Raw genomic sequence first — 26180 nt, forward strand, 5'->3', positions numbered from 1 at the left:
GGCGTACAGCGGTAAACAGCACAAGGAGTGAAATCTCAAACAGAAAATAAACTGGATGTCCAGGTTTCAGCTGTATTTCTGGCGGCCAAAAAAACGACAGTTTTTATTTGGGATGTTTTCATCCTCTTTTCTGGATTTTAACCACATTGTTTTTGAGCCTAGACCTAACAGACCCCCCCCCCCAAAAAAAAAAAAGATTGCTAAATAAAAAGCATGTCTGTAAGTTTTAAGATCGGGAGTTAGCTGTTATGATTCTTACCGTTATTGTATTTTGGAGTACTTTATTCTATTTTGTGTTTCTTGCTTACCTGCCTAGCGACCGCTGATGGAAATGAGCTATGTGGCTATATTCTGGTGCAAACCATCTTCTCCCATTTTTCAATGAGATTTCTCTTCTTATACATGGACCCAGAATAAAGAAACTAAAACATGTTGGAGATAATTGTCACCAGTAATGTCAAATAATTCAGGCACATAACGAACCACTTTTTTTTTTTCACAATGGGGTTGATGTGGTGTGGAATGACACGCAGGGAGAAAAAAAAAGTCCTTAAAAGTGGGTGTCCTCTTTACGCAATCACATGATATCACGTCGAGCGGAGTGTTCGGTTCATGTTGCCACAGAGAAGCACCAACTCTCATAGATTACTCCACAGTGTGTGGTGTAATCTATTAATGTTTCTGCTTTATGCTGCTTTCATTAGAGGCTCTGCGCACAGAGTTGGAACTGGTTGATAGTTGCCAGGTCAGCGTCAGAAGGGTTCATCTGTGCAGATAAGGATGAACTATACCAGAGCAGCCCCAGGCGGCCTCTCTGACATCTTCTCATGCCTGCTTGATAGAGCTGTGGGGTATGTAGTATCTCGTACTTGTCCGCTCTCCTAAGCCCTCGCTTGTTCTTTCAGTAGTATTTACTCTTGAGTATTCCTAATGTAACCCACACATACGAGTGAGGATCACCTTGATTTGTTGTTCCTGTGTAATTTTGATCCAAACCGTTCACGACTCTTGATGAATATTCAACCGCACATGATGTCAAAACATGGCTGATGTAACAAGGCCTGCTCATCTAGAAGATACACACCTCTGAAACCATCATGAGCCCCAGTGTGTCACTCTGCTCTATCTCTCCCATTAATGTCTTCATAACAGCCCAGTGGTACCTGTCAAGAGGTTAAAAGAAAGACCTCAGTGTCTGAATCCTTAATAATGTGCTGCGATTTGGTCCTGACTGGGGGTGTGTGTGTGTGTGTGTGTGTGTGTGTGTGTGTGTGTGTGCGTGTGTGTGTGTGTGTGTGGGGGGGTCCTCTAGGGGGAAGATTCTCTAAAACTTACATTCCTTGAAAACATGGCTGGAATTTGGCTGTGGGGCAGATGGGTATCCTCTCGCCCAGAAAAGAGTGGAATGTGCTCTTTGGGGGAGGGAGTTTTAAACATTGAAGGGAGGAGGGGGTGCACGAGAGCTGGTGCCATCCCCACCTCTCTGTAACTGAGAGATGTATGTGATGTGAACATGTGGGGAGCTGATGATACATGTATGAATCTGGCTGAGCTGTGCTGTCTGGGAGCTGCAGGGAGAAGGCTATGTGTCTTAATAAACTCCATGTATATGCTCAGCTCAAGCTGTGTGGCAGTATCGCTGTTGGGGTTCATATACAGTAAAAAAATAAAATTAAAAAAAAATATATATATATACTTTTCATTTTTCAACTGGAAAAAGAGGTCTTAACATTTTTTTTGTTTGTGCTTAACTGTATGAAAAAGTACAACGAAAATATCCCCTGGAAGAACAGATTGAATTCTCAACATTGGCATTTGAGACTCACGCGGCTCTAACAATGGGAACCACGATTCAAACCATCGTTCATCATTCCTCACTTACAGAAATACTGTCAGGTTTCCAGGTCCTACAAAAATGTACCTTTCATGCAAGATAGAAATGCAAATGAGGTTAAAAAAGAAAAATCCTCAGGAAGACAAATGTTTCCAAGATGAGTGCGTGTTCTCTCTTTTAGGACTACTTGACCTGATTGCAGCCTTTGACACATTTATGTACTGATTAATAGACTAGAGTAAAATCAGGAACTGCCCATAATGCATTTTTCTCTTTGCAGCTAGAAAAGACACTTAACATGCTTTCTTAGATATCAATGTGTCCTCGCTGTTCTGAGTTTAAGCGCCACAAGACTCAGTTCCGGGTCTAATTTCACTTTCATCTCATACAACTCTTTTAACATGAAATGATGGTATCTCTTTTCCTTTTAGCGGCTTGTGTTAGTGGATACAAACGTTTAAATACCGATGAGAAAATTTGTAACTCTAATATCAGTGTTCATAAGATGAACAAAAGGTACTCTTCCTTATTGTTTTACTCCCAGGACAGTTTTGGACAGACTCACTTTACTCCAGTTTAAGCCTTCCCACACAGGCCACCTTGCTGCCAGAATTGGTCTCTGAATTTTGCTAATAACTTTGAAAGGACTTGGCTCCCAGCTAAATGCATTTCATGGTTTTATCACCACCAACAGCAATTTACTCTGAATAAACAGAGGAAGAGCTTGGCAGAGAACACTAATGGTGATAAACAATAAGGTTACAATAAGACAGAAATAAGCGAGGCTTGGAGGAACCCAACTTTTCTAAACAGAAATTAGCACGGCAGTCTTTTACTGTTCGATAATCTTGGGCCGTATGGCAGTTAGCTCCACATTTGACTAAAACAAAATTAAAATAAATACAATAAACCTCTGGTAATGATAATCGTTCCTCAGTTTTCAACCTCCCAAACTGGGACAGTCAGGTTGGATACTGGGCACTCACACGCTTGCACATAACTTTATCTTACCTGGGTTGATGTGTAATTGCAGATATTGACAAGTGAGTTGGGTGGGATGACTAGAAAAAAACTCAGACTGAGGCGACATTTGTGGCGTCCACCTCGCGATGTAAGTTTGGAGACCGGCTGTATTCCAGTCAGTATGTTAGGCAACCATCCCCTCCTCCTGGAGATGCATGTCATCCACTTCCGCTTATATTTGACTGTGACATCAAAATTTACTTTTGCAGTCCAGTCACTGATATCAACATTTTATTTATCAGTCGAGTCTTACCAAGCATCTGGCTAGCATCATTTGGTCAAGCATTGATGAGGCAGCCATGCTGCTTTGTTAATGTTATATTGGTTAAAACAGTGACATTGAGTGACCCGTGTTTGATGTTTTGGAACTCACGTTAATGCATTGTTAAACTTGAATGGTCATGCATATGTGACAACCACCGACATCAGGAAGGTATGTGTATCTTAATCCATGTGCTGACACTTTCAAAACTATATTTAAATGAATTCCCATGACGTCTCACAGATAAATCATTATTGCATTCAGATTAGCAGTACATTGGTGATGTATTTACGTGGGTAAGAGCTCCTTTTACCACCGAAGTCACATGTTTTGCCAGTAAAACACCACAATACCATTGGTTACCAGTACTATCTGCTAGGTCCTTTTATCAGTGATGGCACTGGTGCAACCATAGTGAAGCAAACGTAATCCACGTATTGCAGCTACACCTTTGATACATCATTTCGTGAGCTTAAACTTCACCACACACGTTAAAGGAAACCGCAGTGTTTACTGGACTTTGTTGAGCTTCTTATTCGTCCCCCAGGGAGATGAGTCTGTTCCTATTAACTCACCCGAGGATGGCCAGGGTTTTCTTCGCAAAGATATGCATTTCTAAACATTGTATAAGCATCGTGCATTATTCATTGGACTTATTAGGGGAGGTGGACTTTGGGTTATTGCAAATCAGAGGAACAAATATTAACCCATAACATTAGCATATGAATGAGTAAGCTTCTCACTAAATGACTTACAAGGACTTGTTTCATAGAACATGCCCCAAAGGTAAGTGCTGCTCCATACCTAAAACAAACAATATTGAGTGGAATTAAAATTGTATGACACCCCTTCTTGTAAGTTATTTATGTTTCAACAATATCCTGTTTTAGGTAGCCCAAAACCTCAAAAACACGTTTTGTTGCTTAAAACGATGTTTTAAGTTTTTACCGCGGAAAACGACACAGTTAACCTTTCTATGAAGGGTCACCATACGACAGTGCTGCTGGGCTATACGAGAAAGATTGCCGCTGCAGGGTTATTTGCATCATGTGCGATGAATGCAGTCGACTCTCTGCACATTTGTTTCCTTGTTTAGGGCTTCTTAGAGCCCATTCATTTTGGATGAAAATCAATAAACCCCCAAAGACCAAACTGTCTCATTTTGGCCTTTTTTTTTCTCTTCTTCTTCTTCTTCTTCTTATTTCTTCTGAGATTCTTCTTTAATGAGACATCTCAATACCCCTCTACCTACATTCAGTTCTCCCCCAGTTCTCAAAATCTATATGCCCTGGTGCAGATGCCTTCAAAACTAGCTACTCATTAGCCAAAGGGTGGTACTCTGGCCCTGCCTCACTTTCATTCATTATTAAATAGAAGTGTGGGAATTATTCAAAACCTGGGAGAAACACAGGCACTATGCAATGCAAACAGATAATAAACTACGAGTGCATATTTTCAAACTGAGTGCAAAGCTCAACTGCTGCTGTTTAACAAGCCAAGTAGCTGAACAGAGGATCTCAATTCAATGGCAAGCAACAATGTAAAAAAAAAAAAAAAAAAAAAAAAAAATCAAGAGTCATATATTCAAGGTTTCTCATGTTAGCTTACAGTGTCCATGTAATATTTTCTGAGAAACTCACGATGACACCCAAAGACGAGAGTCACTACACATTTGATCATCATGAACCACTGTTTTCTCACGACTACATTTGAGCGTACTGTCTTATAGAAGAAGAACTGTACCACTGGCTTCACTCACAAGCTTGACTGGTCCCCAGATTACTTTTATTTTACAGCTCTACGTACCAGAGAAATTGGAAATTATTCATAGAGCTCCCATCAAATTTGCAAAATTCAACTAAATTCATTTCAACGGTCTCCAGATAATGATGTGAACTGCTTGGCTTTTGGAGTTTTGAATTGGCTTTTTGTTTTGCCTGCACCCAAGTTTGAACTGTTTGCTTTTATCTGCTGTGTATTACCACATGTATGTTTCTGGACATTGGTTCTGCCTGCCCCTTGTTGGGGCGTTCTCCTGAATTAAAGACTGTAATGAAAGAGTTTCTTTGTGCAAAAGTCCCTTTTTTTGTTCTTTTTTTTTAAAAATTCTGACAAGAATTCAGCTGAGAGACACTTCTCAAACACTGCCTTATTGTTAAAAGGCAACTGTCATCAACTGTGGGTTTTTTTTTCTTTTCTTTTTGTTTTTTCATGTCAAAAATGAGTGTCCATTTATTTCCCTTTTTGAAAATTCTGGTCCCATATTACTCCTAGGGTCAATGGAGTTCATTCCTGCTTGTACAAGGGGCAAAATGGGTTTTTACTCAGAGAGTTTTAGGGTAGTCTGTGCGTGAGCGTGCAATGTCCAGAACATCCAAAAAAAAAAAAAGATCTGGGAATGCAAATAAATTTGAATCATAATCTGCAGATCAGCTCTGTGAGTCAGATCTTCTCCAATTTTCACAGGTTCTCCTTTGGCCCGTTCTTCATCCTGCCAGCAACTTTTGTGAAAATCAGTGCAGTAGTTGTTATGTAATGCTGCTGATGGACAGGGGTGAAAACATAACCTCCTTGGCAGAGGTAATAATATGCCATAAGTGTACACAGCTCATTTGTGTCAATCATGTTCGGCTTGGCAACATCTTGCTTATCTATGTCCAGACTTTTCCTTTTTGATTGGAATCATCGGGCTTCAGTCAGCAGGCTCAGCATGTTCTTACTTGTCATCTCAGTGACACACACAGCTCAACTCTGCACGACCCGGTTACATCACTTCTCCGCTTCTCATCTTACTGCGCCGGTCATAAATACATTATCGGAGAAGGTTGAACATGTGAATGTGCGTGTGTGAGTGTGGAAGTGTGTGAAAGAAAGGCGGAGAATCTTCCAACACCTGTTTTGATGTGAAGTAAAGCGTTGTCTTGTTAAAAGCTGCTCTACAAACGCAGTAACATTTGCTGAAGTACAATAATCAAATCCAAATCTGATGTAACTGCACTTGAGGATTTCTATTCTATGCTTCTTTGTTGCTCCACTGCACAACCAAATGTTGCATTTCCTTCTCCTCAACTTCTACTTGGGCTTTGCGCTGAGGAGAGAGAGTGGACACTTGGTAACTGCTTGGTTACTGTTCCAATCCTGTATTGAGGAGTCCTTGAGAGAGGTACTGAAACTCTAATCTTGCATAGCAACCTGTGTGTGTGTGTGTGTGTGTGTGTGTGTGTGTGTGTGTGTGTGTGTATGTGTGTGTGCGTGGTAGAATGAAGTAGCATTTTAAATTGCTTTGAGCACCATTAAGGTAGGGAGGCATTACATATAACCCATTTTATGTGTAGTTACTTTTCAGACCAAGACACAGGCTACAGTAAAACTCCCCTTCCTCATCTCAAAGTCTACAGTCTGACACAGTGTTCATAGGGTTCCATCATTTTCACACTTAGCGTCTGTGCTAAATGCTACATTTGCTGTGGTATCATAAGATGTGTCACATGCATCATGATTCAAGTCTCAAAGAGTTTCAGTCTCAATAGCTCTACAGAGCCATGATGTAACCATTTTAATACAATGCTCTATTAGTGGATTTATCCACCCCCATGAAGATTTGCAGCGCTTGACTTTCGTGGTTTTCTCTCTGGCCAGCTAGTAATGTTACAAATCTGTCTCACACTTAAAACTTGGCCTGGGAGGGCATTCTGTTTTTTGTTTTTTTTGGTCTTATGACCAGATTCTAAGTGGGTCAACCATAATAATGGACCGCTCCATCGTCCTTGGTCTGGTAATTCAGAGCATTGATTGAACTCTGTCTCAACTTTCCGTTAACCTGTGCATAGAGGCAGGAGACACGGTATCACTCAGGAGGAAAGACAGATAAAAGCAGGAGGGGTGATCGAAGTGGAAGATGATGTTCTCCTATGCTTGACTTGGTCTCTGAAAGTAACATGCATTTCCAAATATAGCAATGTGACCTGAGGACATGGTATTTAAATCTCTGTGAAGCAAATTTCTTTGAATGAAAGGTTTCTGCAAAGCAATGAATCACCAACTGCCTGATTTTGTTAACTGATGAAAACGTAAGCAGCTGTTAGAAAGAACTACATTTTATGTGTTTACACTGTAATACAGTGGTGATGTCATCCCCCAGTCCATTCACCTCCTTTTAGCCCCACCCCATTTCTTCTTAGATTGTTGGACACAGTGAATTGGCATTACTGCATTCATCTGGTCCCCCAAAAAGAGATTTGTCAGAGGTACACGAAGTGTTAAGGAAAATCTCCCAAAATGCACTGCATATCATTGTCTCTTGCTGCGCCAGAGAAAAAAGAAAATCATAGACGTACTTTTTCTTAATGATTACATTTCATAGTATGTCATCATAGTTTTATATTCTTTCAATGTATCATGGACCTTTTTGTTTAAAAAAAAAAATCAGGATTCTTTACTTTTTAAGCTGATTTGAATCATTTAATGGTCATGTTGCATTCCAGATTATCGTGCTGCTTGCACATGCAGAATCTAAAAAAAAAAAAAGAATTAATAAAATGATTTAAATGCTGGACGACATATCAGGGGTTTTGAAGCACTGTTTTCAATCTCTACTCCCTAATCCAGGTTATAAAAAACAGGGCCGATCCAGAACGTAGGGGGAGAGATGAAGATTAAAAGAAGAATTGTGACCAAGCATGACCAGCGTTCAGCTCATTGTTTCAACCATATGTGAGGAGTGAAGTTAATATTCTCAGAAGTATACAACTGCCAGTCGCGTTCCAGTCACGTATATCTTGCGGTACTATAGGCTTCACTGCTGTTCTGGTACCAATAATCTTATTTTTACAATCAGTGGCTCCCAGAGGACATGTGTTGGATCGCAGTCCTGCTCGAATATAACCTGACAGTAATGATTAAAAATTTCAATACCAGCCGATGCCCACCGTATTGTTTGTCCTTGCCACATTTCAGCACATCTATTTCGTATCGAATGCCATTCATCATTCTCCAGTCAAACATGTTTCATGTGAGTACACATAATGTGGTCGTAAAAAGACGGATGCTGCACCGCATAAGAAGCAGTAGATAATGGGCCTTTTGGACTTGAGGGTATTTGTCACTTTTGTTTGTACACCAAATAGCAAAGCACATCAGCAAGGACAACTGTGGTTTACATGAACCATTGGCAGGCAGCCAGGCGAAGAGTAATAACAGAGATGGGAAGAAAAAGGAGCTACCTTACATCATCAATTGTGTTGAAGAGTGACAGGAGAGTGATGTGCTGTGTAGGTTTCACAGAGGGGTTTTTACCAGACTTGAATTGCAGCAATGGCTATTACAATGGGTGCTTCAACAGCCTATTTTTTCCATCTTATTCAGCTATCGGAGTGATTAATGTAACGCAATGTAAAAACAGTCAAAGTAGTGAATATTGAGGCTGTATTTTGATCTGGCCATCCATTTTAGAACACCGATGATATTCTCCTGGAAATAATTTATGTGTAAGAAAAGGTTGTTTTGAACCATTCTGACCTATGGCTCATTTTCTTTGGTCAGTAGATAAATGTTGCAAGTAGAATTTCTCCCCTGTAGTCATCCCCTTTTGCTACTTTCTTTTCTGACAGAGCTTTTGCTGCCTGAGCCAGATGGCATTTCTCATCACAAATGAACCCCAACGATGAACGCAGAGCCGTAACAACGACAGAGAGGAAATAGTGACAGTCTGAGTGTGGTGTCTCCGAATAAATAAAGGGCATCCAGCAGTTTGATCAACGAAGCACATTTAAATCTCTTTTTAATATGCTAAGACCTGCAAAATGTATCAACCTGGCAGCATTAAACTCAGCTTAACATTTAAAAGAATGGGGTACCTTGTCTGAAGAAGCTGTTAATTCCTCATTTATTCTGTGGAAAAGGACATTCTCTGATCTAGACTGTGTTAATCTCCATTAGTCGACGACAGAGTGGGGTTTCTTTTTCATTAATTGGTCAACTAGCTGATTACAGGCCAGTGATCAAGTAGCGTGTTGATCCTAAATCATGTATTGTGCCATAGAACACATGAAAATGCAACATCCTGTTCCATCCTCAGACCCACTGTGATAATAGCAGTGAGCGAAGTAAAAGTTAAACTTCTAAATCATAGCTTTGTGACAAAGACCAAAGTCCAGTTTGTGTTGAATGTAGAATGACCCTGTGGTCCACTAACTTCTCATCTTGCGCCAATATTGCAAATTTAATTTTTTTTTTTTTGGTTAATTTTAGGACCAAAGATCTGAAAATCCCTCCAGGCTGCTGCAGCGCTCCACACAGAACTAAGACAGTGAGATCTCTAAACATTCCACCACTGACATTCAACATGTTAGGAGCACAAAGCTGATAGCAGCCATGCTAGCAAGAAGTATGATCAGGATTTGTTAAATAATACCAGAATTACTAACGTGCATCGCCACTTATCGACGGCAGGTGACCGGGCGGACGGCGCTCACGGTCACCTGCTAACAACGGCCTTTCAGCAAACCATTTTGAAATTTGCCGTTAGCACAGATGTCTCTCTGGTGATTAAATATTTCATATGCTGTGATTTTGAAAATGGTCAAAAAGGTCATGAAATCAGCTCCTTGCGCCTGCAACGGGTACCGCAACAATCGGCTTTTCTTCTGTTTTCTCAAACCATGTATTGCAATGCATGACCTACAAGGAAAACTTGACTTTAGCGACATCAGGAAAATCTGATTTGCCACAAAAGTTGTTTATTTTCAATTAAACACGTCGCCTGAAACACATGAAATGCCTTACCTTATGCAAGTTGCATCTTTGCGCTGACTTTGTGTGAGAGCTATTGCATTTGGTCTGAATACAGCATCAAACAGCTGCTAGACAGACATGCTGTAGTCTGTTACCCACTTTAAAGCACCAGGCGTGGATGAGGCCCCAATGAGTGATGGTGCAGATTGGGGATTTTTTTTTTTTTTCATCTGCTACATGAACTGTCGGAGGACCACGTAGCCACGGGGTCAGGTGAAAAAAAATCTAGATTTACTATTAAAAAAAAAAAAAAAAAAATCCATTGGTCATTTGCTTAAATTCGATGCGACGCCTTCCAACAGCCGTGTCTGCTGTCCCTGTTTTTGTTTTCTGTATTCAATCAGATAACATCTGCGTGTTCATTCCATGACGGTGAAATGGCAAGCTTTTGATTCAGCTGGCAGCTTCAGACCTGCAGGGAAAAGTTTGGCAGTTTTTGTTGTGTCAGCCATCATCGATTGTCTGGCTATCACACTGACTTCTGTTTAATCAGGTCTTCTCTGACAAAGGTCATCAGGAAATATTCCAACCCGGACCACAGACATTAGCCCACTTGTGATGAGCAACATCTCACCCTAAATATTTTTACCTTTTTTTTCTTTCTTTTTTTTTTCTTTTTGCAAGCGATTAACCTTTTCAGAAATCATATCTGGATTTGACAAACTGGGGCCTGGCAGTATGTGCTTCATCCCTCAGCACGGATTACGAAAACCACGCAGAATGAAAATCAGAGATAGCATAGTGACACAGACATACACTGTATTTGGGTCAGGTCCAGACTGTTAGCACTTATTGAACACTGCCATCCTCTCTCTCTCTCTCTCTCTCTCTCTCTCTCTCTGTCTCTCTCCTGCTTCTCGGGTACATCCAGCAGATCCTCTCACATATTGACCGAATGCATTACAGGGCTTGGGGAACATGGCTACAAAAGTCCCTCATTAGAAGTTTGGGTTTCTCTGAACATTATGAGAGGAGGAGGAGGAGTATTGATCGCTGCAAGATAGCTAACTGGAAAACGCTTCCCATCGGAGCCCACTGAGGCTCATTTGGGAGGGATGTTGCTGGCAAGCTGGAGACTATTCCACATCTGGTTATTGGACCCCGGGCGGCAGTGAATACAGTGTGTTTCTCCTGCAATCAGGAAACACTGGGAAATCTATATGTGGTAATTACAAATTCATGCCACCACTGTGAAATTAAACACTTGGCGTCATTATAAAGTAATGGGTGCATTAGAGGGAAATTTGCAGCAATGATTTCCCTCTCTGCTCTTCAGTATCATCAGTAGTGAGGCACACAAATGTTATACTTTCCAATCGCACAAAAGATGATAATATATGAGAATGCAGCACTGAAATGTTCTTTCTCTTTTCCTGAAACTGACTGGAGTGTAGACTTGAGGCTCAACAACTGAGGCATCACGCCATAGATGGTTCACTTGGTTCAAAGTAAATCCTTCGCTTTGCTTACCAAGCTCATTTGGAAGCCATTAATTCAAGGAAGCTTTTTATATCTCTATTACAATAGCCAATTTGTACATGAGAATGTAAAATATGCTATGACTCAGATCCATTCTCTCCATCTGTAATGTAATTACCTCACAAGCTGTAACTCCCATGATTCCATAAATATTCATGCAAATCCAACAATTCCTAAGAGGCACATATTCACTTCATGTCTGAAGTGGCATGTGTGCTTTATTGCAAAAAAAATATGCCTGACTCTGGAGTTGATACGGGACATGAATGGCTGTGCTCTCCCCATCGCTGACAGGGTAAGACAATGGATATAGGTCATGAAGAATGAAGTCCACTTAAAAAAGTGTTCATCATCGGCAGACGTACACTCATAGATGCTAAAATAATAGTCCCTGTCTGCTTTCATGGCCATGTCTCAGAGACCATTTTTCAAATGGTCTGCAGCCTTGTCCACCATCATTGACAGCCTTTAATCAATGCATAAAGCCCATTATCTTTCCTATAGAATGCTTGTAGAAAAAAAAGCTTAAAAGAAAACTGTTCCCATTCATCATAAAAAGCATAAAGCAGTCTTTGTGTTCCAAACATCAAAGCCTATCTATCTTCTGTTACTATTCAGAAATAAATGCAGATGGCCTCAGATAAACACCATGCTTTCTGGAGCTGTTGACTCCTGCAGCATTTCTTAAGATGTCACAATTCAAGTAACAGTCCAGTGTAACACAGGGTAGATTTTTCTCCTTGTGGCTATAAAAGGCCCCTTGTATTCCATCTCGTAGAGCAGGGTGTCAGCATGAAGTGGTGAGTACAAAACCAGTTGAACTTGAGACAGTCTCTTCATAATTACAGCACTTCCCATCCTTTGCTCTTTGGTCCTTGGTGTCCTCTGCAACACTGAGGAAGAATTTGGGCTCAGTCATCTGGAAATGAGGAAGGAGGGAGGTGACTGGGTGGTGTTTGTTCTGGCCATGCTCGATAAAGCTACTAATTGTCCTTGGCCATGTAAAGCAAACCTACATGCAACATCCTTTTTTTCACTGTCACAGCTGTGTTGTCTCTTTATTCACCCAAACGATTGAATACAGTGTGAAGTTGAATGAAAGGCCAACAGCATTTATGTCAGCTGACAGCAGCCATTCAGCTTAAACACACACACACACACTCACTATATATATATATATATATATATATATATATATATATATATATATATATATGTATGTATGCAGGACAAAAACAAGATGAAAATGGACCATAGTCTTTTCAATTTAATTGGTATTTATTGAGGAAACACTAGAGCCACATGTACCACACAATGTTGGCTCTCAGCTTAGAGCCCATACTCTTTCTGCTTCTGTGTGATGGACGTCAGACTTGGATATTTTCTAGCTCAAAGGAAAGAATTTGAAAAACAACACTTGTGGGAAACAGAACACTCGGACATCTCGGTTTATGGGATTCCTTTCAGTCATGTCAGCATTACTGATAAGTGGCTTCAATCTCATCCATTACCAACGGATTCATGACTTTGACATTGTCCATTACAATCTGTTATAGATGGGAAATTGTGGAAGAATGTGACGAAAGCAACACTGAAAGCTTTTGTGGTTTTGGAGAGGACTGTGTGTGTGTGTGTGTGTGTGTGTGTGTGTGTGTGTGTGTGTGTTTGCATGCTCATACCTCCAGACGCTTACACCACACAAACTGTCTTGCTCTCTGCATATGGACCCATGATAGTGTTGGAATGAGGAGAGAATATGGTGTTGTGGAACCTTTGCGCAGCGAAAGCCTCTGTAACCTTCAGAACTATGGTTCCCATTGCCCAGTTTAGTCTTCGTCTTGTTTAGTGTGATTTTTGGGGGGAATCTGAGAGTGTGAGAGAGGGACCGTTACATGCCAAAAGCACGAGTGTTGATAAAATGTCAGTGGTGCATTGGTTTGATTTTTTGCTGCCAAATCAGTGTGGTGACATTGGTACTGTGGGCCTCTGTTGCCAAGAACAGAGAAAGAAAAAAAGGTCTTCTGGTTGAAGCAAACCTTAAAGAGAAATGATCTGGTTTTTACTTCATGAGATATAAATTTAACAATAGGGTTTGATTTATTGATTGGTTTCTGTTATTGGATGTGAACATGACTGTCAAAACCATACCTTCTTCCTCTGAGGTGATATGTTTCGTCTCAGGTGAGCCAAAACTATACAACAATCTTGTACATCCTACTTTTGTTAAATTATCAAACCCATCTCATAAACGTCTTTTATGTCCTTTTTTTTTTTTTTTACTTAGTCTGTCACAAAATGCTCATGTATGTTTGTGAAATGTACTCAAGATACATGCAAATGACTGATGATGCTTACATTTAAATGTAGTGATTTTGTACAGGGGCGGCAGGGTGGTGCAGTGGTCAGCACAGTGGTGCAGTGGTCAGCACTGTCGCGTCACAGCAAGAAGGTTCCAGGTTCAAGTCCCAGCTCCAGCACAGGATCTTTCTGTGTGGAGTCTCCATGTTCTCCCTGTTCCTGCGTGGGTTCTCTCTGGTACTCCAGCTTCCTCCCACAGTCCAAAGACATCAAGAGGGGACGAGGCTGATTGATACTCTAAATTGACCGTAGGTGTGACTGTGAGTGTGAATGGTTGTCTGTCTCTATGTGTTGGTCCTGTGATGGACTGGTGACCTGTCCAGGGTGAACCCCGCCTCTTGCCTGAAGGCTGCTGGGATAGGCTCCACCCCCCCCGGGATCCTTAACAGAAAAAGCGGTAGGCTGATATGTACAGTATGTTCTAGATTGTGTTGTTTTTCATTTCCTTGCTTCAGTTTTAATCTGATTATTCAACAAGTTAGAGCCAGTTTAGACGTGATCCTGCAGTGCTTCATGGATACCAGTACAGTTCTTATATAATATTTTGTCCAAATCGCACAGCAGAGGATGAACACGCATATGTGAATTGCCATTTTTGTCTGACACACACTAATGCATAGCATCAAGAAAATGTATAAATCTGACGAAATCACTGCCACCCTTCATTTTTCAATGTAATGGCTGTAGCATTAACAGCTGCTAGTCGTGTCTTATAGTCATTTATTACCACCCATGTTATCCTAGTCTGCCATTTTACTACCATAGCACTATAAATCAGGAGGCAAGAAGGGGGCCTAGCACACCCATCCATGCCATCTCTTGCAGAAAAATATGGAGCGGTGTGAGGTCGGCGTACCGCAAGCCAAGGTGGGTATTTGTCTTGGTCGTGCCATTTAAAAGTCAGGCATAACTTTCCTTTGCCCTTAGGTCAAATACTTTGCATTACACCATTGCGATGAATTACTTCACTATCATAATGCTTGCTCCATGTCTGTATTACATGATCAATCATGTTGAACAGACACACTTGGCGGTTGATAGCTTTAATATCTGAGATGATTACTTCGTGAGCAATGTCAGAATAAAAATGAGAAAAATGTCAGTCTTGCCTTCTTGTAGCATTTGTGAGAGGCCTGGAACCACACCGGGGGTATATGAGTGTTTTGACCACAACAGTGCTAGCCAATATATTCCTGCTTGGGCCATTCACTCCTGTGTGGCATGGCCACACGCTGCATTTAATTTACTATCACCTCGACTGAATGTACCAAGGGAGGCACTCCATAATTCATGAGGGAAGAGAAAGGAAGGAGAGAGAGAGAGAAAAAAACCATGATGAATCTACGGTTGCTACTCAATATATCTCCATTCTGTAGTTTTCCACTGAACGTTAACAGGCAGGGACAAAAGGGAGATTGAAGCAGTGTTCGAGATGTGAGGCTTAAAACAACAAATTCAAACGTGGGGAAATGTTAAGATCAGCTCGATCTGAAAATGAAATCTAACGAAAGAGGGGAAAAAAAAGCAGTCTTACTTTAATCCTTGCCGATATTGTGCCTGACTATTTTCTTATCTCCATAATTAAGTAATTAAGGGTTCTCAGTGCCGGTTAGTCCTGTGTTTGGACAGGACGCAGCAGGAATGTAATACACTAAATCACTCAACCGTCGAAGGACTTGGAAAACTGCAGCATGGCAATCACACATTAAAGGTAACCAGTGAAGAAGTAAATATCAGCTCGGAGAAAGCATTCTCACACTCCAGGCTGCTCTAACAAACACGTACACGCGCAAATTAATCTTAGAGATGAAAAATGTCCACAGGCATTTTCACACGCTTAACATACCCGTGCATGTACTCATGCACAGAAGCATGGAGCTGACCTGTAAATCAACACTTGATTGGATAGAATTTGTCACAGATCTTTGCACTTCTTTACTCAACGACTACTATAAATACCATTGTTCGATGGCGACGCAGGGATTTGATCTCGTGAACAAGGCAAAGATAGACTTTTCTCCGGCAAAAGGATAGAAAATGAAATAATCGTGTTTCTCAGTTAAGATTAATGCATTCTTTCACATCGTTTAGCGCGAACCCAATCACACAAACCAATGTGTTTTTTTCTTTCCTTTCATCTGTGGTGTACACACAGATCTTTTTCTTGTTCCAGACATACAAAATCCAAGCTTCAACAATGCAGTTTTTTTTTTGTTGTTGTTGTTTTTTTTAGAAAATGTGCTTGGATTCACTGACAACGGCTTCTGAAGGAGAATTCACAATCGGACAATTCTATTTGATTCAAACATTTGTCTCTCGCTGGAAAGGTTTCACTGCCTTTCCAGTCAATACTTTTATGTTTTTAAAGATCATTGTCAAACATACGACACTGTTAAATCCCAAAATTATAGAAGCCACCACAGCAAAGGATGGACTTCCCATAGGCAATTCCTCAATGATGTTTGCATGTATTTCGCATAGCGGCACTTTCTTAGAATAACTGCCTCGGTCATTTTTTGGAAATTTTTTTTGTTTTTGCCAAAAAAATACTTCTTATGATGTTTTGACTCTAGTTTGTTTGTGTTTTCTGAAAAACGTGGAGAAAAAAAATGACAGAAACTGTGCCTCCATCCAAAAGAACAAATAATGTATTTGGTTCAAAGGGCAGACGTGCGTGTGGACCCTGCAGAGTGAGTTAGAAGTGACTGAACCAAACCTCTGTTGGTCATGTTACAAGTGTGGCTATGCAGGCCAATACAAGGTTACACAGACGCGATCGTACAGGTAGTAAGAACACCGGCTAAAGGCAGTTGTTTTTTTCTCTTTGCTGTGGCTGTTGCTTGATGTGCTCTGACTTTAAAGGTTTTGAGTCACCTTGCGATGTTGACTGACCCAACTGGTGCGGACAGGAAGACATGTTGTCTCACTCCGGCTTTTTTTTTTTGTCCAAGCACCAAATGTTCCAGAATTGCAAAAGGTAGCCACGTTTTTCTACCTGATGGAAATTTATAAGACACGCACCTTTAAAATCCAAAAATGGGTTCTTTCTAAGCTTTCTCCTGACGCTGTGTGGCATTGTTGCAAGAGAGCCAGAGATACAGATGGCCGCTGTTGAAAAGGATGGTGATCTATTGGTAATCCTTTTCTTCTGTGGACTTCAATGAATACATCTTTTCTTTGATCAGCTAAAGTTGTTTATAATGACTCTCTATTAGTGGCAAAGTCATTACCCTTTCTTAGGGAGTAATGCGCCCCCACCTTTTAACGCACACGTACACATACAGACTGGAGCGTAGATAGAGACCATTCATTCCCATCACCAGCAGAGTGGCTGGTAGATTAAAAAGAGGAAGTCCACATATCTCAAAGTGCCCATACATTAAGCTGTCTGTGCTGCTGGTTGCTCTTCCTCTGTGGTCCTATCGTAAGACCTGGAGGTGGTGTCTATCTGTTGGTCTGTGCTGTACTTTCTTTCATTAAGAAAGATATAGGGAGGTCTTTCATTGCGGTTGCTTTGTGGAATAGTTAATCCCGGGCTATAATAGGCTCACTTTGATTCAACCATGTATCTGAGCTTGTCCTTCTGATTTGGAGGCCTTGTTCCAATCTGGCTCCAATCAGCGTGTTGAGTTTCTGCTGATTTTCTCGCTTCAGATGAGTGATCACTGGTAGACAGCCGGACGTGCACTGCCAAGAACGGATCACGTGTGCTGAAAAATAACAGAATCTCACACCAAATAACCAACTGTGTGTGAGTACATGTGTGTATACTGCCAAGCCGCTATGTTGAACCAAAATGTACTGGCTGGTCTCCAGTTTGAACGTTCCTTAATCCTCCATCTGCAGGAAAGCATGCAGGTTGCACGGTGCAACTCGACACAAATACCCTCACAAGCACACACACACACACACACACACACACACGGACGCACACATCTAAGCAGAGGCACTGTGATTTTGTGCTGTTTGTATTTGATGTGGGCAACGAAAGAATCATCTCATAACCTGGTGTAAAGCAGCCCCAAAGGGAAGAAGAACCCTCTGTTTCCATTGAAGTGCACTTGTCAATGGTGACCTGCTGGATCAAAAAACCCACAATGCCACCCCTGTGGCTTGAACACCTTTGACGCTTTCCTTTAGAAGAGGCATTGTTAGACATTCAAAAGGAACGTGGGAGAGGTTATTACTTTGTCAGAGAATATTTCTAAATGACAAAAGATGAAAAATATTCTTTCCCTCACAGCAGCAGCAGGTGAGAGGGAGAGAGTGTAACCTTGGTGGTTGGCGATACATTGACCCAGGTCACTTGCCTGATATATGATGCAGCATCACACAGCACACAGCACATTTATTAGACTGCGTAATGATAAAAAGATAGTGCGGAAAATGGATGACGGTTGTATTGGAGCCCACACATGGCGACGAAGCCCCCTACTTGCAGTCTCCTGGTGGTAATATCATAAAGCAGGAGATGCTCCTCAGGAATACAAATGTTACCTTTAAGTTGGAAATGTGTGGCCTGACATGTGCCACCATATTGAAAGGGGGGAAGATTTAGCTCTTTAGCCGATTAATCTTTGTCATCAACTTGGCATTGTGGAGAAGCAATTTAGATGGTAAATACAGTTTGTGCCCCATATATCATCTGGTTGGTGCAGTGGCATGCCGGAGTTTGGCTGCACATTTACGGGCTAAGCAAGATTTATGCTAAATAAATGGTCTTATGTGTCACTGGAGATTTTTTTTTTTTTTAGCAGCACACACAAGGAGATTTTACAACAGCTTATCTGAATTTCATCAGCTATAGAAAAGGTTAAATTTGCGGAGAGAATTGTCTCGAGATGTTTAGGGGAAGGAGGAATGTATTCCCATATAAACATCTATAGACATTTATCAGAAATCAGGTGAAAAGGCTCTGAAGGTACGATGATCTTCATGTTCAAGATCATAGCGTGACACTTCTGTTTATACATCTCAGTTATATATTGCTTCCCAAGGTAAAGATCCCCCAGAAACATTTTCAAACAAATGTGTCTTTTATAATGTTTTTTTTTTTAATTTTACAAATAAAATATAATTGCACCATTAAATGTATCTCTAGTCCTTCTCCTACTCTAGAATGTATGAACGTACACAAATTGTCTTTTTGGTCGTTGGACACCAAAATTCTGCTGCTTTGCTGAAGATTGCGTTTTTAGTGTTCTTACAAGTTTCATGAAGACTGTCTGCAAAGAAACTTCCTCTCCCTTCTGTAGTAGATGGATGTGAAAAGATCCTTCTTGTGTCAAAGAATGCATCAACTGTACATCCCTCTGCATATTGAAATCAAACCGACTGAACTAGAAAGAACATTTTGAGCGGAGAGGGGTTGCAAATTTAGGGCCTGCTTGTACTGGATGAGCTGTACCATAGCCAAGCATTTGGACTTCAGGAAGATGAATCTGCAGGAACACAAGCATAAGGTTGTGCAGAATGAGCTTACATGCAGCGAACGAGTGTGAAAAATCTGAGAAAATATTGATGTCCTGCTTGGTTTTTGCTGGTCGTTCACTCCCTCACTGTATGGAAACCAAACAGTGAATCTCCAGTTTGCGGTGCACACTTGTCATCTTTCAGTACAACTTGTGTGACAGCGTGTACAGTAGAGTCAAAGAGTGGATTTCCAGCTCACTCCCGCTATGCAACACTTCTGTAACTCAATGAAATAAATCCCAACCGAGTCCCAAACAAATGTCAGGCTCTAGTGGACAGCTCAGTGATGACATAAGCACGCTCAGGCCTGGAGCAATGTAAGCCCATGACAATTGTATTTCAGAATGATACAAAACAACCAGAGTGAGTGCACCCTTAGTCGAGGGAACCTCCACAGCAGCTCTAGCGGCAACAAATATTTCTGAAACTGAATATCCACCTGTGTAATTTGAGAGCGTCTTTTAAGACATCTTATGTCATAACCACCTTCATAGAATGAAATCAAGAGGAGTTTTTCAGGACTGCTACACCCTGCCTGGCTTTCCTCACATCTGACATCTTTTCTGGAATCCTCCCAAAACTGAAGCTGCTATTACCAAGCAGCCCACTCCCTTGACTGCAATGCATGAGATATACTACCTTGATTTGTATGTTTGAAAACATGAAGCCCCAAGAAAACTCTTGCATTCCAGTTACACTCCACTGGGCCGGTGCAAGAAGTCACTTGATATTGAGCGCGTGTTTCGATTCACTAGTCGACAGAGTGAGTTGTGAATTATAGCCAAGTGTGCAGCTTTCCCCCTCTGTGTGCATAACAAATGCAAAACAATTTTACATATGGTATTCATATGACATCTGGAGGTAATGGCAAATATATAGAACACAGGTTCAGAGTGAGTGATTGAATTTTAAATTGTGTTCTTCACATGAATGCCTCCCAGGTTGACCATCAGCCCCAAGATGCTGCTTAATGGCAAACAATGAATGCAGAGGATTTCTGCAGCGAGGTGATGAGAGAAAACACTGGATGGAAAAATCAAGCTCGGTCCTTTCTTTGCCTTTTGCTTTCCCCCCTCTCAATCCATGTCTGGGACAGACACCCAGGGAGGGTGATGTCATCCACAAACATTACACGCATTGACCTTACACCCCTGTACTCGAATGGAACCCATGTGCGTCGGCTGTGGGGAACACACCCTTGGATAATTGACAGTCGAGCCACTTTGAAATGCTGATTTAGCACAACCTGCCCCATAGCCCCCCAGACTGAAGAGGAGGAGGAGGGTTTGACACAGGGAGGAATCTTTAAAAAGGAGCTGTCAGTGATAAAGGTACAGCATCATCGGGATTCAAGGCCACTTATTCAGAGAGGCAGCATGCATTAGGCATTGGTGCTTCATTAAAACCTTTCTGCTTATTATTTCCTGGGTAGTCGCGACTGGATTTGTCATTTGAATTCTGCTTCTTTGCCACTCCTATCTTTGGCTCGTTCACGCCATGTTACAGTGTGAGATAGCGCTCTGCAGATAGATTAGGATCGCATTTGGAATTAAATTTTAAAGGCTCATTAATTTTTAAATCACCCTTTACATGCCAGCTTATGTTAACATGGTTTTCATCATTTACAAATTTTGTACATTTCTAAGTGCCTGCTACATAATTTCAATTACTACACATGGACATAAATTCAGGAATGCTTCTAGGAATGTAGTAATGATCTAATTAAGTGGCAGTAACAGTGATATATTTAATAGCTGAACGTGGGTAGGAACCAAACTTCGAGGACTTTAGATTCTGCTATTGTGTCGTGTTGCCACTAACTGCGATAAGGTCAGCTCTCTCGAGGTCATTTGTCTCCCCTGACCTGATGAGAAATATTGACCAAGATGCTGCGAAGAACCGAGAAAATGCCATAGAGCAACTTTTTCACTTTGACATATATGTGGAACAGTACAGTGAATGTGGATTAAAAGACTTGACGGGAAAGAGAGAGCTATCACTCAGGATGAAGGATTGAGGATAGCCGAGGGGTTACACCGGGGCCATTTGATCTCAACCTTTTTTCCGGGTATACAGTCAATAGCAACAGACTAGAAACCCATAGGTTGAAGCTAGCGGACAAAACTGATGGCTTACCTTTGTCTCATCTCACCCAGGGACCGGTCAAATTTGTCCCTTGGGAGTGGAGAGACCTTCTAACATAACTCAACCCACTGACCTTTCAACCTCGACGAGCCCTTTGACGCCGTGATGGATGGCTTTTTGTGCAAGTTTTAATTCTCATGATTTACAGAGAGCTGCAAATATTTACTTTTGGCTCCCATTCTTTCCTACACTCATTACCACTTCTGATTGAACCATTATTTCTTGGCTCACTCCGCTCGCATGTTCAATTTTTCTTATCAATTAGCATCTTGAAAAAAAAAAAATTAGATCCATCCTGCAGTTTGTGGCAGGCTGATGAGTTGCAGGTGGGCCTGAATTATGTCAGGGGCTCTTCATGCCTCCAGCGTAACTTTGCTGGGATCATTTTTCTTTTCTTTTTTTCCAAACTCATGTGCCAAAATATGTTAAATTAATGACACACTGCAATGGGAACAAGAAGACTTAAAGATACATTTCAGCCTACAAAGTAGCCTTTCTATTAGAGACAAATGGAGCAAGGGCTTTGTCCAGGACCACCTCGGGATTTGGAAACAAACATGTTTTTAAACTGAGCCGTTGCATTTGCAGTTTCTGGTTTGAATGCATTCTCATTCCATGTATTAAGACGGGATCTCTGTCCTCCAGGGTGCTATGACAGTGAAGCAGTTTCTCGAGATGAAAGTCAGGAGACCTGGGAGCATATCGTGATGGCGTTAATCGAATGGGCCTAAATGTTTTCTGTGTGAGGTTGTGTTACCTGCGCTACCCTGTGAAATATTCCGCTGAGGTCAGGAGCGACTGGGGAGAAACAAATGAGATGGGGTGACAGCAGCTCGGCTAATTGGACTGTTGATTCATTTCTTTCAAAACTCCTCTTGCGTTTGACGCGTGTCGATGACAAATCTGAGTTCATATATAAATCTTTGTTGCGCAGCTTGGCATTCAAACATTCAGGGTCCTGTTGCCCTGGTGACAAATTTGTATGTCGTATTACCTGTCCGTCGTCAGTGACCTTTGCTCCTGCTATCAGAGAGGTGAGGCTGAACTGTCTGGGTTACCGAAGTTGAAGTTACCCACTAAACTGGACAGAAATTCTTGCACAAAAAAAAAACCAAAACTCATGAAATGTCAGGATATTTCACTCAGACCTTTTGTGAACCTTGGGCATCCTACAAGAGAAGCCAACAAAAGTCAAAAGACATTATCTGTGAATATCTGTACAATTTTATGGAAATCCATCCAAGTGATGACCAAGTGGTGGACCTAGCACCTAACCTCCATTGTACCTGTTCACACACAAGTGGTCTCGCTGTGTGTACAGTTTTACATTTCCTGCTGCAAAATGCATTTCAAATCTGCACTTTGGCATTCATGTCCAGTCACGTTATGAAAATTTGCCACAAACTGGATGATTACAGCAGCGATAACTCAGTCAAGTTCAAGGCTTCCATTAGAGTTTCACGCCTTAGACCTGTAAAACAGATATTAGACTGAAATTGTATCTGAATTTCTATTTTTGTAACAGAACAGCATGAAAGTCTCAAGCATTTGTTCTGTATTCACAGGAAATCATCGAAATCACCGTGCAGTTCTTCAACCTCAAAGCAAACAGATGATCTGCAGCAAGGCCTGTTGGTAAGACGAGGAAAAGTAGCCGGAACCCTTTCAAAGCTCTCTTGACTTCTGCTTCAGCTCTTTGTTATGTACTCCTTGTCGCACTGCTACAAGCTGCTGTCATGATTCAAAACACTGCAGAATATACAGATAAATGGAATACAGGATGAAAATGGTACGCTTAAAGTGAGAAATTTCTGCTTCAAATCCTGTCGTTCATATGTAACCCATGGAATGCATAGGCTGACTGGAAAACTACAGGCAGTTAGAGAGTGTAGGGTAGAGTGAGCCAATATGTTACATAATAAGCTGTCAGGTTAGAACAGTGCGAGAGGCCCCCTGCAGACAAGTGACCCAGAAATATCAGCGGCAGGTTTATGGCACATCGTATATTACATACAGTTCTCTCTCACACTGTTTGGCTGGTTTTCTGTGTGCGCTATTTGCCAAGAATGAGAAACACCTCCATGTCAATAAAAGCAAAATTGTTCACGATTTTTCCGAGCAGTCAATAACATTAGTCTTCCTGCAGAAAGGCGTCTCAGATAAACGCGCATTCTTTCGAGTTTTAATTGGCGTTTCCACAAAGCAAATGAATTTACTCGGAGGCAAAAATAAATTGTGATGTAAGTTTAAAGGAGTTGCGTATCAAACATTTACAAATAATGAAATCGCCCCCGAATGAACCCAATTCTCAATCAATTACACAACAAGTTATCGTGACAACAGCCGCTCAATGTGTGAAATAAGATATCTAAACCAAATTTGGGCATTTCCTCCCATCTACGAGTGACACCCATGTACACTCCATAAATTAACCACAGGCATGAAAACTGAAAAGAGGGATCAGTGGTTTTTTTGTTTTTTGTTTTTTTCCTTTTGGTGTGTGTGTGTGTGTGTGTGTGGGGGGGGGGGGGGGGGAGTAGCTGTGAGCCCACAGGAATTAATTTAAATCTCACACTAAACATCAGCGATCACTTCCTAAATTCTCCCTCCCAGCCAGCTGTGTTGTTTACAACTTCGACTTGTTTTAGATTACACGGCACACACAAAGGTTTTCCATTTGCTTCTAATAGAGGAAAGGAGGAGATGAAGGAAAGAGAGGAAAAAAAGGGAATAATTAGACAGATCAGAGGAATCCTTTGCTAGAGGTCATGCGGCTGATAAACGATAGGCTTGCCTGCGATGCATGTTAAGTGAATCTCGGTGTAATTATCCAAGCTGCGCCGCCATATGAATGTGTGTAATGTCACGGCCTTTCTTCCTGCACCCCCCTCAGGCGCTTTCCTTCCTTGTCAGATGCTGCACAGACATGGAGTGAAGGTCACTTGACCAGAAGAAAAAAGGTCAAGGGAGGGACCAGGCCCATGACAGGCTGATCAGCCCACCGCCAGTGACTTGTGAATTTAATTAAGATTGAGAGTGACATTTTCTTTTCCATCTCATTTTTTCCTTGCTTCTAGTCTGCAAGGTTCTGATTATCAATTTTCTGAAAGAATAGGCACTTCAGTCAAATGAAGATGGAGCCCCCTGAGGGAACTGATGGAGGTTTAGTAGGCTTATTTTCACATTCCAGACCTTTTTTTTTTTTTTTTGCAGAAACTTTCTGGAAAATCTCTTGCCAAAAATTCTCTTTTTACCTAAATGTGGAGGATGACAAGTTCATGTGTAACAAGACACTTTTAGAAATGCACAAGATATCTTCATTAAAACATCAAAAGGCTTCCGAATGAACCAGGCAGCAGCTCATCCAAGGCAGACCTCCTTCCTCTAAATTGAGAGGAGCTTGTGCCATGACAATCTGTGCTTGCTTTGCAGATTCTTTGGAGCCGATGAGGGACCCAGTGCAATAAAAGGAGCCCTTCCTGAAGGTTTGGCGGTATGTTTCTGTGGGCGACACAGAGGAGATCAAGGGAGCGAGAGAACTGACTGGGCAGGCCTGGAGCCGTCTCTCTCTCCAGGGACTCTTTGCTTTAATCACAGTGCAGTCAAGCAAAGTGATCGTGAACTCCACATGCCTTTGGACTCCCTCGTTTCTCTCTTTCTGTGTCTTCATCTCTGTCTCTTTCCTTCTGCCTCTCTCAGTTTTCTCTCCTCTGTCCTCTCCAGCCTTCATCTCCTTCTGTTCGTATATTATGCTCCGCTTCTTGCTGCTCAGTACACTTCATGAATTTAGCATTAAAGTTCAAACTGCTGTCGACATGCAGGGTTTTTTTTTTTATATATTGCAGCACGGTGTAAATACATACAGTGTTTCCTAAGATATTAACCTCTCGAGGTAAACGGGACCTCTGTAAAGCAAGGAAGGCTCAGTGCAACAGCTCTAATTGAGGCCTGGACATGTCCCTGATCACTGAGTCTCCAGAGGCCAGCTGCCATAAAAGCATCGCTCGAAGCAGTCATTACTGCACAGGGAAACATATGGTGTCAGGTATCTTTAGACTTAACTGTCCAGTGGCACACTGAAGAAATGAAGGCTGGGGACATAGGGAGCTGAAGATTATGAGAAATCCGGGAGGTGTTGCACAGTGGAGGCTCTGAGACAAGCATGTCATTTACAGCCGCCTGTTGTGTCTTGTAGGTTTTATTGAAAGACAGAAATGTGCTGCTAGTTGAGGACTTGCTTATGGCACATGCACGGAGCGCTGTGAGATGGTGCGAGGGCCGGATATTTTGATCGAGGTAAATAGAAAGAAGGGTGATCTCACTGCAAATACAAGAAGTGACTATGACCTCACCACATTAAGTGGTGGTAGAAAACTCAAGGGAAACACTGCCACTGAAAAGCAATTATGATCCTTTTTCATGGTCACAAATTCCCTGGTTCAAAGCAACAGGCATTAGTGACTGTCAAATACATCTGGGTGTAGGTTGCAGTGGAGCCGTAACAAACAGTACGCTTCACGGCGAGCGGTGAGTGTCTGTGTTCCCTTCGAGTCCCCTGTTTCACAACTTTAATCCGACAATGTTTTCCCAACGTCAGCAAAGTCTTCGTGAAAGCGACAGTCGTGGGTTGAATGAAGTATTTTTTGGAGTTGCTTGCCTCTGGGTTTTTTTTTCAACCCCGGGACAAATATCCACTGGGACGCAAGGATGAACTGGAAAGATTTTGGTAGTCAAAAGTCTATGGTCAATGTCCAGTCAGGTATAGGAGGTATCTGATTTCAGAAGGTCTTGAGGAAATGTCTTCAAATTTGGTGC

General features: G+C 41.6%; 1 long non-coding RNA gene across 1 annotated transcript; it reads left to right on the forward strand.

The window, feature by feature from the left end:
• The first annotated feature begins 716 nt into the window (after positions 1 to 716).
• LOC147241868 (uncharacterized) lies at positions 717 to 25179 on the forward strand. Its single transcript, XR_015111051.1, has 3 exons — positions 717 to 851; positions 22931 to 23000; positions 24798 to 25179. It is a non-coding gene; the product is annotated as an uncharacterized LOC147241868 (long non-coding RNA).
• Positions 25180 to 26180: the final 1001 nt, after the last annotated feature.

The sequence above is a fragment of the Aulostomus chinensis genome, chromosome 21 (assembly GCF_037954235.1).
Source record: "Aulostomus chinensis isolate RoL2024-O1b breed Wild chromosome 21, RoL_Achi_v1.0, whole genome shotgun sequence".
Classification (NCBI taxonomy): domain Eukaryota; kingdom Metazoa; phylum Chordata; class Actinopteri; order Syngnathiformes; family Aulostomidae; genus Aulostomus; species Aulostomus chinensis.